This window comes from Bufo bufo, chromosome 1 (assembly GCF_905171765.1).
Source record: "Bufo bufo chromosome 1, aBufBuf1.1, whole genome shotgun sequence".
In the NCBI taxonomy this organism is placed as follows: Eukaryota; Metazoa; Chordata; class Amphibia; order Anura; family Bufonidae; genus Bufo; species Bufo bufo.
The window spans coordinates 567,904,330-567,920,633 of record NC_053389.1 but is presented as its reverse complement, the minus strand read 5'-3'; the positions used below and the strand labels follow the sequence as shown (position 1 = coordinate 567,920,633).

Here is a 16,304-nt window from a genome sequence, read left to right as displayed (position 1 = left end):
TTTATTGCATTGTACTCATTTTGAGCTAAAAATAATTTTTAAAAATTGGTTATTAAAAATATGCCATCCTTTTTTCTGTACAGAGCTGAGATGCTCTAGTTGCACCGTTTGGATTTTCTGTCTTTTCCGTCAGATCAGGAGCAGACGGACTCCTTATCTCTGACCTTATAAACACTCATTATAACTCAGTTCTTATCTTACTGATAAGAATGTGGCTTAAAGGGAACCTGTCACTGGGATTTTGTGTATAGAGCTGAGGACATGGGTTGCTAGATCGCCGCTAGCACATCCGCAATACCCAGTCCCCATAGCTCTGTGTGCTTTTATTGTGTAAAAAATACGATTTGATACATATACAAATTAACCTGAGATGAGTCAGGGACAGGACTCATCTCAGGGACAGGACTCATCTCAGGTTAATTTGCATATGTATCAAATCAGTTTTTATACACAATAAAAGCACACAGAGCTATGGGGACTGGGTATTGCGGATGTGCTAGCGGCCATCTAGCAACCCATGTCCTCAGCTCTATACACAAAATCCTGGTGACAGGTTTAGCTATAGCTAAGTGTTTATGACCTCTCTGTAGTTTAGAGATAAGGGAGGTCATTTATCAAACTTGTGTAAAGTAGAACTGGCTTAGTTGCCCATAGCAACCAATCAGATTCCACCTTTCGTTTTGGACAGCTCCTTTGGAAAAATGAAAGGTGGAATCTGATTAGTTGCTATGGGCAACTAAGCCAGTTCTACTTTACACCAGTTTGATAAATGACCCCCAAGGTTTATTAGATGACCAGAACAACGTGAAAGTGAAAGTACCAGTCACACAGCTAGAAAAACAGTTAACCCTTTGCCACAGAACAGTTCAATATTTTTAATAAAGGCCAACTGAAAATGAGTAACATGCAATCATAAAAAAATTGCTTCCGAAAGTGTACATAGCCTTTAAAGGAGTTATCTAAACCGTGTAATGCCGGGCCCCTCACAGAGGTTGTACTTACCCTGCTCACCTGGCACCAGCGTCGCTTCTGATGCCCGCACGGCCGCCGCTGCATCTCTGGCATCGCAGGAGACACATACATTAAACCACTTTAATCTATGCTCTCTGGAGTCAGCCAGAGAGCAGATAAGAGACTCTTAAAGCAGCCCAGGCAGGCATCTCAATGTGCTAGAGGCTTAACCCCTTAAGGACCGGGCTCATTTTCACCTTAAGGACCAGGCCATTTTTTGGAAATCTGACCAGTGTCACTTTAAGTGCTCATAACTTTAAAACGCTTTGACTTATCCAGGCCATTCTGAGATTGTTTTTTCGTCACATATTGTACTTCATGACACTGGTAAAATGAAGTCAAAAAAATTATTTTTTTTGCACAAAAAAATACCTAATTTACCAAAAATTTGGAAAAATTTGCAAATTTCAAAGTTTCAGTTTCTCTACTTCTGTAATACATAGTAATACCCCAAAAAATTGTGATGACTTTACATTCCCCATATGTCTACTTCATGTGTGAATTGTTTTGGGAATGATATTTTATTTTTTGGGGATGTTATAAGGCTTAGAAGTTTAGAAGCAAATCTTGAAATTTTTCAGAAATTTACAAAAACTAAATTTTTAGGGACCAGTTCAGGTCTGAAGTCGATTTGCGAGGCTTACATAATAGAAACCACCCAAAAATGACCCCATCTAAGAAACTACACCCCTCAAGGTATTCAAAACTGATTTTGCATACATTATTAACCCTTTAGGTGTTGCACAAGAGTTATTGGCAAATGGGGAGGAAATTTGAGAATTTAATTTTTTTGTCTAATTTTTCATTTTAACCCATTTTTTCCACTAACAAAGCAAGGGTTAACAGCCAAACAAGATTGTATCTTTATTGCCCTGACTCTGCCGTTTACAGAAACACCCAATATGTGGCCGTAAACTACTGTACGGCCACACAGCGGGGCGTAGAGGGAAAGGTGCGCCGTATGGTTTTTGGAAGGCTGATTTTTATGGACTGGTTTTTTGACACCATGTCCCATTTGAAGCCCCCTGATGCACCCCTAGAGGAGAAACTCCCTAAAAGTGACCCCATCTAAGAAACTACACCCCTCAAGGTATTCAAAACTGATTTTACATACGTCGTTAACCCTTTAGGTGTTGCACAAGAGTTATTGGCAAATGGGGATGAAATTTGAGAATTTCATTTTTTTGCCTAATTTTCAATTTTAACCCATTTTTTCCACTAACAAAGCAAGGGTTAACAGCCAAACAAGACTGTATCTTTATTGCCCTGACTCTGCTGTTTACAGAAACACCCCATATGTGGCCGTAAACTACTGTACGGGCACACAGTAGGGCGTAGAGTGAAAGGTGCGCCGTTTGGTTTTTGGAAGGCTGATTTTGCTGGACTGTTTTTTTGACACCATGTCCCATTTGAAGCCCCCCTGATGCACCCCTAGAGTAGAAACTCCATAAAAGTGACCCCATCTAAGAAACTACACCCCTCAAGGTATTCAAAACTGATTTTACAAACGTTGTTAACCCTTTAGGTGTTGCACAAGATTTAATGGAAAATAGAGACACAATTTCAAAATTTCAAATTTTTGGCAGATTTTCCATTTTAATATTTTTTTTCCAGTTACAAAGCAAGGGTTAACAGCCAAACAAAACTCATTATTTATGGCCCTGATTCTGTAGTTTACAGAAACACCCCATATGTGGTCGTAAACAGCTGTACAGGCAAACGGCAGGGCGCAGAAGGAAAGGAATGCCATACGGTTTTTGGAAGGCAGATTTTGCTGGACTGGTTTTTTTGACACCATGTCCCATTTGAAGCCCCCCTGATGCACCCCTAGAGTGGAAACTCCAAAAAAGTGACTCCATTTTAGAAACTACGGGATAGGGTGGCAGTTTTGTTGGTACTAGTTTAGGGTACATATGATTTTTGGTTGCTCTATATTACACTTTTTGTGCAGCAAGGTAACAAGAAATAGCTTTTTTGGCACGTTTTTTTTTTTTGTTATTTACAACATTCATCTGACAGGTTAGATCATGGGGTAATTTTATAGAGCAGGTTGTCACGGACGCGGCGATACCTAATATGTATACATTTTTTTTTATTTATGTAAGTTTTATACAATAACTTCATTTTTAAAACCAAAAAAATGTTTTAGTGTCTCCATAGTCTAAGAGCCATAGTTTTTTCAGTTTTTGGGCGATTATCTTGAGTAGGGTCTCATTTTTTGCGGGATGAGATGACGGTTTGATTGGCACTATTTTGGGGTGCATATGACTTTTTGATCGCTTGCTATTACACTTTTTGTGACGTAAGATGGCAAAAAATGGCTTTTTTTACACTGTTTTTATTTTTATTTTTTTACGGTGGTCATCTGAGGGGTTAGGTCATGTGATATTTTTATAGAGCCGGTCGATACGGACGCGGCGATACCTAATATGTATACTTTTTTTTTTATTTATGTAAGTTTTACACAATGATTTCATTTTTGAAACAAAAAAAAATCATGTTTTAGTGTTTCCATAGTCTAAGAGCCATAGTTTTTTCAGCTTTTGGGCGATTATCTTGAGTAGGGTCTAATTTTTTGCGGGATGAGATGACGGTTTGATTGGTACTATTTTGGCGTACATGCGACTTTTTTGATCACTTTTATTACCTTTTTTGGGAAGTAAGGTGGGCAAAATTTCAATTTTCTCATAGTTTTTATTTTTTTATTTTTATGGCGTTCACCGTGCGGGGAAAGTAACATGACCGTTTTATAGATCAGGTCGTTACGGACGCGGCAATACCTAATATGTGTAGTTTATTTTATTTTTTTAATTTTTATTCAGTGATAAATGTTTTTTTTTTATCTTAACTTTTTTCACTTTTTTTTTACATTTTTTTGACCCAGACCCGCTTGGTTCTTGAAGATCCAGTGGGTCTGATGTCTGTATAATACAGTACAGTACAATATATATTGTTCTGTACTGTATTTTACTTACACTGAACAGATCTATGCTTTCAGCATAGATCTGTTCAGCACCATGGACAGCAGGACGCCTGAGCAGGCGTCCTGTTGCCATGGGAACCCTCCCCGTCTGCTCAGAACTTCGCAGACGGGGAAGGGTAAGCACGGGGCTAAGGGGGGCTCTCTGGGGGCTCTCTCCCTCTCCATCGGGGGGCTGCAAAGGCACAGCAGCCCCCCGATGGAGAGGGAGGGAGCTCCCTGACCGATGACAGATAACTTTTTCCGTACAGCGGTCCGTACGGACCGCGGTATGGAAAGGGTTAAACGGCTGACATCTGCACAGATGTCAGCCGTTTATACCAGGGTGCCAGCAATGTGCTGGCACCCTGGTATAACCACTAGAAGCCAACGATCATTCATGGGGAGGCGGGCGGGGGATCGCGATCCCGCCTGCCGCACCGCCCGCCTCCCGCAACGCCCCCACCACCTGCGACACCCCCCCCCGCCGGCATCAAATCATGCAGGGGTGCAGGGGAGGTGAAAAATATAGATTATAGGCACTCAAAAGTTTCTGATCCCCGCGGTCAGGGACCGCGGGCATCAGAAACTGCAAAAAGCGCAGCAAACCGCAGGTCTGAATTGACCTGCGGTTTGCTGCGATCGCCGACACGGGGGGGTCACATCACCCCCCCTGGCGTTGTCACAGGATGCCGGCTGAAGGATTTCAGCCGAAATCCCGTTCCGTTTAACCCCTCGGGCGCCGGAATCCCGATTTAAAAGTTAGGACGTACCGGTACGTCCTTGGTCCTTAAGGACTCGGGAAATAGGGCGTACCGGTACGTCCTATGTCCTTAAGGGGTTAAAGGGTTTCTATCAGCAGGAAAATGGTTATTTACCTGGCTGACATTAGTGATGTACTAATGTCAGCTGAACATAACTATATTAGTGCCATCTCACTGCCTGCCGCTGTTATTGAGAAAAACTAACTTTTATAATATGCCAATTATACTCTAGGTGCAGGGGGGGCGTTGCTTCTGCTCCTAGAGGCTCTGTTTTCCCACCTCTGGCCACACCCTGCTACACTTGATTGACAGGGCCAGGCAGCGTTGGTCTCCTCCTGCCGACCCTGTCTGCCCTGTCTCATTTTCAGATTATAAAAATTCATTTTTCTCAATAACGGCGGCAGGCAGTGAGATGGCACTAATATAGTTATGTTCAGCTGACATTAGCACATCACTAATGTCAGCCAGGTTAATAACCAAGTCTTGCCCCTCTCCTGAACTTTCTGTTGAGAGTGTGAGTGTGTGAGGTGCCGTTCTGTAGCCGGAGATGGAGAGGACTAGGAGAAGGTGAAAGTTCTTTGCAAGATCGCTCCTAAACTGCTTTTGACAGCAGTTTGGGGCGCACCTTGTAGACATTGCTATATGTGCACTATGCATTATGCATTTATGTTTTTCAGGGTTTAGTGTCCCTTTGTAGAAGAAATTCCATTGACTGTTCTATAGGGCATGCAAAAATCCATGTTTTCTGCAGAAACCACCTCCTTCAAATGAAAGAAACTCATTTTCAGTTGGATAAATTTCTGCAACAAATCTACAGCATATATTTATCCCCGAACTTTTTCTGCATGGATTTTGACGTCGTTTTCACTGAGTTTCTGCACCAAAATCTGCATTTGTTACTGGCTTATTTTTATGGGGATTTGCTCCAGATTTCACCATTCGACTTGCGAAGAGTAAAATCGGCACTGAAAATCCACATAAACAATTGACATGCTGCAGATTTCAATATCTGCACCACAGGCCAATTTCCGCACGGAAAATTTCGGTACCAGGTACACGAGATTTTGAAAATCTCATAGGTTTAGCTGGGACTGGATTATCCAGCAGATTTTCTACACAAAAAATCCTTGCACATATACACTAAGGATATGTCCACACGGGACTGAAACAATGAGGATATGCTGTAAAAGGAAGAGAAAAAAACTCATCCACACGCTGTGTAAAATATAACGCAGTATAAATTTACCCGCGGTACAAATGTGACATGTGCAGCATGCGGATCTTCACTGCAATGGAAAGGGTGAAACCCACAGCCATTTCTGCAGCACAAACACATGTAATTCTGGTGTTTTTTGTAGCCTGATTGTGGCATAAACCCAGGGGTGCACCACCCATGAGGCCAGGTCGCCTCAGGCAGCACCAGGTAGGGGCAAGAGAGGGGAGGCTGAAGGGCCATGGCCTAAAGGGAAGGGGTTAGGTTAAGAAATTGGCATTAGGAAGGGAGGGGCTGTTTCAGTTTTCACCTCAGGCAGCAGAAAGGCTAGGTGCACCCCTGTCTAAACGGCAGCAGAATTTTCTTACTACTACGTCCGGATGTGCCCTAAGGGTTCATCCACATGTGACTGAAAATACAACAGAAAAGTCAACTGCGGAGCCACAACATTGCTGCAGAAACCACATGCATTTGCTGCAGTAATGACAGTGGATGCCACTCTCTCCATTGCAAAGGGTGAAATCCGCTGCATACACGGACATGCTGAGATTTCAGATCCACACCGCAGGTCATTGTAGGCTATGGATTCTTTAGGCCGTGCCCACTAAACCACTGTCTAATTTCCCACTGTCGAAGAGAATTAAACTAGGAAGCGCAGTCTCCGAATTCTCGGTTTTACAAGATCGCTCTCGTTTATGGGAGTTCCCAGATCTGGTGAGCAAGTATACATGCTGGGGGTTGTCATTTCACAACAGCTGGTACAACCTCTCACCGGTTGCTCCCTCTTATAAGGCTCCATAGCAGCAAGGACGCTCTATGGTTTCTATTTGGAAACATGTAGACAGGGCTGCTGTGCACATTTACACAAGCGTCCCCCACACACACTTTAGCCATGATAGACAGCTTTTTCCATTCCATGATGGGGTAGAGGAACCTACAGGCTGCTGACCGAGCAGTGTATGTGATAAATCTGATGTATCCCTCAGCATCCTCGTGACAGATCTGCTTTATCCTCAACATCCCGATGACAGATCTGCTTTATCCTCAACATCCCGATGACAGATCTGCTTTATCCTCAGCATCCCGATGACAGATCTGCTTTATCCTCAGCATCCCGATGACAGATCTGCTTTATCCTCAGCATCCCGATGACAGATCTGCTTTATCCTCAGCATCCCGATGACAGATCTGCTTTATCCTCAGCATCCCGATGACAGATCTGCTTTATCCTCAGCATCCCGATGACAGATCTGCTTTATCCTCAACATCCCGATGACAGATCTGCTTTATCCTCAACATCCCGATGACAGATCTGCTTTATCCTCAACATCCCGATGACAGATCTGCTTTATCCTCAACATCCCGATGACAGATCTGCTTTATCCTCAACATCCCGATGACAGATCTGCTTTATCCTCAACATCCCGATGACAGATCTGCTTTATCCTCAACATCCCGATGACAGATCTGCTTTATCCTCAGCATCCTCGTGACAGATCTGCTTTATCCTCAACATCCCGATGACAGATCTGCTTTATCCTCAACATCCCGATGACAGATCTGCTTTATCCTCAACATCCTGATGACAGATCTGCTTTATCCTCAGCATCCTGATGACAGATCTGCTTTATCCCTCAGTGTCCTGATGACAGATCTGCTTTATCCTCAACATCCTCGTGACAGATCTGCTTTATCCTCAACATCCCGATGACAGATCTGCTTTATCCTCAACATCCCGATGACAGATCTGCTTTATCCTCAGCATCCTCGTGACAGATCTGCTTTATCCTCAGCATCCTCGTGACAGATCTGCTTTATCCTCAACATCCCGATGACAGATCTGCTTTATCCTCAGCATCCTCGTGACAGATCTGCTTTATCCTCAACATCCCGATGACAGATCTGCTTTATCCTCAACATCCCGATGACAGATCTGCTTTATCCTCAACATCCCGATGACAGATCTGCTTTATCCTCAACATCCCGGTGACAGATCTGCTTTATCCTCAGCATCCTCGTGACAGATCTGCTTTATCCTCAACATCCCGATGACAGATCTGCTTTATCCTCAACATCCCGATGACAGATCTGCTTTATCCTCAGCATCCTCGTGACAGATCTGCTTTATCCTCAGCATCCTCGTGACAGATCTGCTTTATCCTCAACATCCCGACAGATCTGCTTTATCCTCAACATCCCGATGACAGATCTGCTTTATCCTCAACATCCCGACAGATCTGCTTTATCCTCAACATCCCGATGACAGATCTGCTTTATCCTCAACATCCCGGTGACAGATCTGCTTTATCCTCAACATTCCGGTGACAGATCTGCTTTATCCTCAACATCCCGAGGACAGATCTGCTTTATCCCCAACATCCTGAGGACAGATCTGATTTATCCCCAACATCCTGAGGACAGATCTGATTTATCCCTCAGTGTCCTGGTGACAGATCTGATTTATCCCTCAATGTCCTGGTGACAGACCTGATTTATCCCTCAATGTCCTGGTGACAGACCTGATTTATCCCTCAATGTCCTGGTGACAGATCTGATTTATCCCTCAATGTCCTGGTGACAGATCTGATTTATCCCTCAATGTCCTGGTGACAGATCTGATTTATCCCTCAATGTCCTGGTGACAGATCTGATTTATCCCTCAATGTCCCGGTGACAGATCTGATTTATCCCTCAATGTCCTGGTGACAGATCTGATAGGTCATCAGTATCTGATCGGTGGAGGTCTGACGCACAGGACCCCTGCCCATGAGCTGTTTGAGAGGGCAGTGGCTCGCCTGTGAGCGTTGCGGCCTTTCCTATGCTTTTCCTAGGCCAAATGACTGCACGTTCATGTGTCACGTGTCCTAAGAGCAGCTCAGCCCCATTCAAGTACAAAAATCATGGAAAACCCTTTTAAGAAGAGAAATATTCATTTCATGAGCATAAAAATTACTTGTAAGTAAAGTTCTGGTCAAACAGCTCCTCGATGCTCAGCTTCCTAGAGCTCTGTACGACATCCACATGAGGGAAACGCTGTGGATATGTGTGCAGCGCTTTACAGTACCAACCAGATGGATGTGATTGGAGATCCCATCTACATCCTGCGGTGCGGATTTAGCGCCATATTAAACATACATGCAGACTTTCACCCGCTGCGATGTATAGGATTGGACGTGCCCTTACAATCACACAAACCTGCAGTTTGGAGTGGCACTATGGTTCAAAGGGGCTGTCCCGGGACAACTTACCCCCTATCCACATGGTTGAATGGGGCAGAAGACACCTATAAGTGGGGATCACGGGGGCGAGCCCCCACCGATCAGACACTTATCCGATGTTGTCACAGGTCAACCCCTTAGACGGTAGGTAGGCACAGCTTTGCCACACACACCATTTCAAATTCTGACACCTGCTTCTCAGTTGCTCCTCAGCAGCAGCCAATTACAGTAGGCTTTGCTAAGGAGAATCTGGTGGCATACTGATGCCCATGCTGTATGCCAGGCCAGTGAAAAAAATAAAGATGCTGCTGACATCTGGCACATCATTGGGGCCTACTGAATATGGAGGGGGGAGCTGAAGGGGCCGCAGCAGTCAGACCCCCAGCCATGGATAAGTCATCCGTCTGGGTACCACCAGCTCCTGACTATTCCACTGACTACTCCCCCTTTAGGTGTGACAGGTGGGGCGCCCCGCCAGCATTGCGGCCGTGCAGAAGCCGGGGGCGCCCTCACTCATCACACCGCCTGCCTGTCATAGGGCCGGGCCTCATACTCACTTCCTGTTTTCAGTCCGGGCACTTGGCGAGCAGGATGGAGGCTCCGAGATACCAGGATGCAGGAACACAGCAGCACACACAGGCAGGCTAGCAGCTGGGAGGAGGTCACGTGGTCGGAAGGGGAGGGGCTGTCTGTGGAGACTGAGAAGGTGCAGGACGGTGAGAGGGAGCAGTCTCTGTGTAGCTTCATGCTCAGGATAGGTGGTAAATGTCTGGTCACAGGGGCCCCCAGCTATTATTTAACCCTGCAATAGATCAGGGACCAAGCTGGCACCCTGCTGCGCCAATTATTCTTCTGGGACTGATCGAAATAGTTTTTTGCTGCCGCAGTCAGTCAGGGACAGGACTCATCTCAGGAACAGGACTCCTCTCAGGGACAGGACTCCTCTCAGGGACAGGACTCATCTCAGGGACAGGGCTCCTCTCAGGGACAGGACTCCTCTCAGGGACAGGGCTCCTCTCAGGGACAGGGCTCCTCTCAGGGACAGGACTCATCTCAGGGACAGGACTCCTCTCAGGGACAGGACTCATCTCAGGGACAGGGCTCCTCTCAGGGACAGGATTCCTCTCAGGGACAGGGCTCCTCTCAGGGAGCACACAGAGCTATGGGGACTGGGTATTGCGGATGTGCTAGCAGCCATCTAGCAACCCATGTCCTCAGCTCTATACACAAAATCCCGGTGACAGGTTCCCTTTAAGATCTCCCCATTCTACTGTTTATTGTTGGTCTCAGCAGTAGCGCCCCCCCCCCCCCCCCCCCCCCCCACGATCAGACATTTATCATCTATCACACTAAGAAGATGATGGGAGTGGAAATCTTTTTCACTGTTGCAGCAGGGGTTCTGTACCAGGACCTGTTGCATGGTCCGCCGGGCCATTCCTCTGCACTAGTTGTGGCTTTGTGTTTTTATAAATTGTAGAGACGTGTTAACATTTGTTTGTTTGCTTGTAGGCTCGTATGGATGGAAGTTGTAGGACTCCATGATAAGGACCCCACAGTGATATCACTAGATGGCCTCACGCTTGTAGGCTTGTATGGATTGAAGATGTAGGACTCCATGATAAGAGGACCCCACAACAATATCACTATATGGCCACACGCTTGTAGGCTAGTATGGATTGAAGATGTAGGACTCCATGATAAGAGGACCCCACAGTGATATCACTATATGGCCTCACGCTTGTAGGCTCATATGGATGGAAGAAGTAGGACTCCATGATAAGAGGACCCCCACAGTGATATCACTATATGGCCTCACGCTTATAGGCTTGTATGGATAGAAGAAGTAGGACTACGTGATGAGAGGACCGCACAACAATATCACTATATGGCCTCATGCTTGTAGGCTAGTATGGATAGAAGAAGTAGGACTCCGTGATGAGAGGACCCCACAGTGATATCACTATATGGCTTCACGCTTGTAGGCTCATATGGATGGAAGATGTAGGACTCCATGATAAGAGGACCCCACAGTGATATCACTATATGGCCTCACGCTTGTAGGCTCATATGGATGGAAGATGTAGGACTCCATGATAAGAGGACCCCACAGTGATATCACTATATGGCCTCACACTTATAGGCTTGTATGGATAGAAGAAGTAGGACTACGTGATGAGAGGACCGCACAACAATATCACTATATGGCCTCATGCTTGTAGGCTAGTATGGATAGAAGAAGTAGGACTCCGTGATGAGAGGACCCCACAGTGATATCACTATATGGCCTCACGCTTGTAGGCTCATATGGATGGAAGATGTAGGACTCCATGATAAGAGGACCCCACAGTGATATCACTATATGGCCTCACGCTTGTAGGCTCATATGGATGGAAGATGTAGGACTCCATGATAAGAGGACCCCACAGTGATATCACTATATGGCCTCACACTTATAGGCTTGTATGGATAGAAGAAGTAGGACTACGTGATGAGAGGACCGCACAACAATATCACTATATGGCCTCATGCTTGTAGGCTCATATGGGTGGAAGACGTAGGACTCTGTGATGAGTGGACCCCACAACGATATCACTATATGGCCTCATGCTTGTAGGCTCATATGGGTGGAAGACATAGGACTCTGTGATGAGTGGACCCCACAACGATATCACTATATGGCCTCATGCTTGTAGGCTCATATGGGTGGAAGACGTAGGACTCTGTGATGAGTGGACCCCACAACGATATCACTATATGGCCTCATGCTTGTAGGCTCATATGGGTGGAAGACATAGGACTCTGTGATGAGTGGACCCCACAACGATATCACTCTATGGTCTCATGCCAAACCACGGATCTTCAAAATACGCATGCTGGCCGTGTGCATGCTAATATTGATCGCAAATTTTTATAGCGAATATCGGTACTTCAAGAATTTGCGAAAATCTAGAATATAGTGCTATATATTCGTAATCGCGAACATTCTAGATTTATTTTTTATCAATACTACTGCTTTTTGCTTGTGGGCCAATGAGAAGGCTGCAATATCTTTGTCAGAGCTTAGCTACATCCCTAGCAACCAATAGGAAAGTTGCCTACCCCCTTACTATATAAGAACCTCCCCAGCAGCCATTTTCTGCTGTATTTTGCAGTTCTAAGAGAGAGCAGTGACATTACTGTGCTCTGTGCTTTCATCTGGATCCTATTCCTCATCCAATGACATTAGATAGTTAGCTCATATATATACTACAGATAGTTAGTGGGAGATAGTCAGTGTAGGTTAGATAGTGATATAGTGTAGCTGATAGGTTCCAGTGCAGGGTGTTAGGTAGTGTGATAGGAATTACTGTTTCTCTGCTGTCCATACATACATGCTACAGACATAGTGCTGTGATGTCACAACAATACTTGGTACACCTTTGAGAAGGTGCAGGCGCTCACAGTAGCACCGTGGCCGCCTCGCAGATCACCAAGCATAGCTCTGTAAATTGTATAGCGGCTGTGCTTGGTATGGCAGCTGTGCCCCATTCACTTCTATGAGGCTGACCTGCGCCTAGTTTGTGACTGATGAACATGATGTCACATGGCCTCTAGGCTAAGCTTCGAGAAGGCCGATACTGCGAGTGCCAATGCCTTCTCAAGCAGCTGATTAGTAGGCGTTCTGGTTGTCAGACCCCCACTGATCACATACTGATGACCTATCCAGAGGATATTTAGGAGTTTCCCCAATATTCCCCGGTAACCTGTGAGTTGTCACATGAACTCCTTAACCACCTCAGCTCCCCTAGCTTAAACCCCCTTAATGACCAGACCACTTTTTACACTTCTGACCTACACTACTTTCACCATTTATTGCTCGGTCATGCAACTTACCACCCAAATGAGTTATACCTCCTTTTCTTCTCACTAATAGAGCTTTCATTTGGTGGTATTTCATTGCTGCTGACATTTTTACTTTTTTTGATATTAATCAAAACTGACCGAAATTTTTGCAAAAAAATGACATTTTTCACTTTCTGTTGTAAAATTTTTCAAATAAAACTACATTTCTATATAAATTTTTCTCTAAATTTATTGTTCTGCATGTCTTTGATAAAAAAAAATGCAATAAGTATATATTTATTGGTTTGGGTAAAAGTTATAGCGTTTACAAACTATGGTGCAAAAATGTGAATTTCCGCACTTTGACTTTCTGAGCACCTGTCATGTTTCCTGAGGTTCTACAATGTCCAGACAGTAGAAACACCCCACAAATGACCCCTTTTCAAAAAGTAGACACCCCAAGGTATTCGCTGATGGGCATAGTGAGTTCATGGAAGTTTTTATTTTTTGTCACAAGTTAGCGGAAAATTATTTTTATTTTTTATTTTTTCTTACAAAGTCTCATATTCCACTAACTTGTGACAAAAAATAAAATTTTACATGAACTCACCATACCCCTCACGGAATACCTTGGGGTATCTTCTTTCTAAAATAAGGTCACTTGTGGGGTATTTATACTGCCCTGGCATTTTAGGGGCCCTAATGCGTGAGAAGTAGTTTGAAATCCAAATGCGTAAAAATGCCCTGTGAAATCCTAAAAGTACTCATTGGAATTTGGGCCCCTTTGCGCACCTAGGCTGCAAAAAAGTGTCACACATTTGGTATCGCCGTACTCAGAAGAAGTAGGGCAATGTGTTTTGGGGTGTATTTTTACATATACCCATGCTGGGTGAGATAAATATCTCTGTAAAAGACAACTTTTCCCATATTTTTTTTATACAAAGTTGTCATTTTACAGAGAAATTTCTCACACACAGTATGGGTATATGTAAAAATACACCCCAAAACACATTGCCCTACTTCTCCAGAGTACGGCGATACCACATGTGTGACACTTTTTTGCAGCCTAGGTGCACAAAGGGGCCCAAATTCCAATGAGTACTTTTAGGATTTCACAGGGCATTTTTACGCATTTGGATTTCAAACTACTTCTCACGCTTTAGGGCCCCTAAAATACCAGGGCAGTATAAATACCCCACAAGTGACCCCATTTTGGAAAGAAGATACCCCAAGGTATTCCATGAGGGGCATGGCGAGTTCCTAGAATTTTTTTTTTTTTGGCACAAGTTAGCGGAAAATGATATTTTTAATTTTTTTATTTTCTCTTACAAAGTCTCATATTCCACTAACTTGTGACAAAAAATAAAATTTTACATGAACTCGCCATGCCCCTCACGAAATACCTTGGGGTGTCTTCTTTCCAAAATGGGGTCACATGTGGGGTATTTATACTGCCCTGGCATTTTAGGGGCCCTAAAGCGTGAGAAGAAGTCTGGAATATAAATGTCTAATTAAAAAATTTGGACTCCGTGAGGGGTATGGTGAGTTAATGTGAGATTTTATTTTTTGTCACAAGTTAGTGGAATATGAGACTTTGTAAGGAAAAAATAAATAAATAATCAATTTCCGCTAACTTGTGCCAAAAAAAAAAAATCTTCTATGAACTCGCCATGCCCCTCAAAAGTGATCTTTATAGCGGTGCAGCAATTTTACGGTGTTTTTGCAGTGATCATAAAAAAAATTCTGGCACTGCGGTGGGGCGGACTGAACGCAAGTGTGCGTACAAGATCATGCCTGATCGGGCGAACACTGCGTTTTTTGTGGAGCCTATAGAACATGTCCTATTCTTGTCCGCAATCGCGGACAAGAAAAGGCATTTTCTATATAGTTCTGGCAATGTGCGGATCCGAAAATGTGGAAAGCACATTGCCGGTGTCCGTGTTTTGCGGATCCGCGGTGTCCGTGTGTTGCGGATTCGCAAAACACATATGGACGTCTGAATGGAGCCTTACAGGGGGGTGATCAATGACAGGGGGGTGATCAGGGAGTCTATATGGGGTGATCAGGGGTTAATAAGTGACAAGGGGGGGGATTTAGTGTAGTGTGGTGATTGGTGCTACTTACAGAGCTGCCTGTGTCCTCTGGTGGTCGATCCAAGCAAAAGGGACCACCAGAGGACCAGGTAGCAGGTATATTAGACGCTGTTAACAAAACAGCGTCTAATATACCTTTTTGGGGTTAAAAAAAATCGCATCTTCAGTCTGCCAGCGAATGATCGCTGCTGGCAGGCTGTAGATCATCTTCTTAGCTGCGCATCGCTGTGAACGAGATGATGCGCAGGACGCACGCGGCCGCCCGCAGGACGCATCCCTGCGTTAGGCGGTCGGGAGCTGGTTAAAGGGGGTTTCCTAATATAAAGATACTCAAGACCTAACCTTACGATAGGTATCAGATCAGAGGGGGCCTGACACCCAGCACCCCCACCAAACGACTGCAGTCGGCACAAAAACTAACATAAAGAATGGAGCCAGCGGCTCTGTTAGCTATGCTTGTGCTTGTTACCACAGCTCAGTTCCTGAACAGTTTTGGTGGCAGCAGATGGCTGATCATGAAGATGTCAGACCTCCACTGATCAGAGCGTTACTGGAATAGGAGCTGAGCTACAATAACCTGGCTGGTCACTGCAAAGTCAAACACTTGATTGGTGGGGGTGTTGGGTGTCAAATCACCCCACAATCTGATATTGATGACCTAAGGCTGCTGCTCTCTACATTGTATGATAGAAACTGCTGTGGTGGTGGAAGGGTGTCTACAAAGCCATGACACACCATAGGCCTGTGTCCCATACATACAAGCTCACTATCAAAACTTATAGCAACCAATCAAACTTTCTTTTTCCAGATCAAGTTGGGGATTAAAAGCTGCACTGTGATTGGCTGCAACATTCTTTTTTTCCCCTCAATGATGCCTACTGTAATTGTTACTGCTTCTACAACCTCAAGTCTGTCCAAGAAGTATTTTATTTTTATTTTTTAATGTCTTCTTGTTACATTTGCATGTTCTGCTTTACATGCAAAATGATTAAAAATTCACAAAAACATTTTATTGTCCTAGTTTGTAAATTTTTTTATAAAAATGAGAAGATCATATAGAAGACCTTGTATGTGCAGCTCCTCCAAACACAAGTTTATGGAAGATAAGGCGCGCATAAGCAAGAAGCCGGCTGTATCGATAATTCTGGGCAGACATCTGTGGCCTCATTTCCACTTCTTCTGCAGATGATAGGGGGACACAGGGTCTCTGTTTTCATAATTATG

General features: G+C 44.4%; 1 protein-coding gene across 2 annotated transcripts in view; it reads right to left on the bottom strand.

Moving 5' to 3' along the window:
* DMTF1 (cyclin D binding myb like transcription factor 1) overlaps positions 1-9,825 on the bottom strand; it is a 54,037-nt gene extending 44,212 nt beyond the window's left edge. The window contains exon 1 of one of the 2 annotated variants that reach the window (XM_040413135.1): positions 9,723-9,825. The gene's annotated coding sequence lies outside the window, so the exon portion shown is untranslated. Of the gene's footprint in view, positions 1-8,900; positions 9,006-9,722 lie in introns of those variants that run through there. The other variant, XM_040413137.1, reaches the window with a different exon arrangement.
* Positions 9,826-16,304: the final 6,479 nt, after the last annotated feature.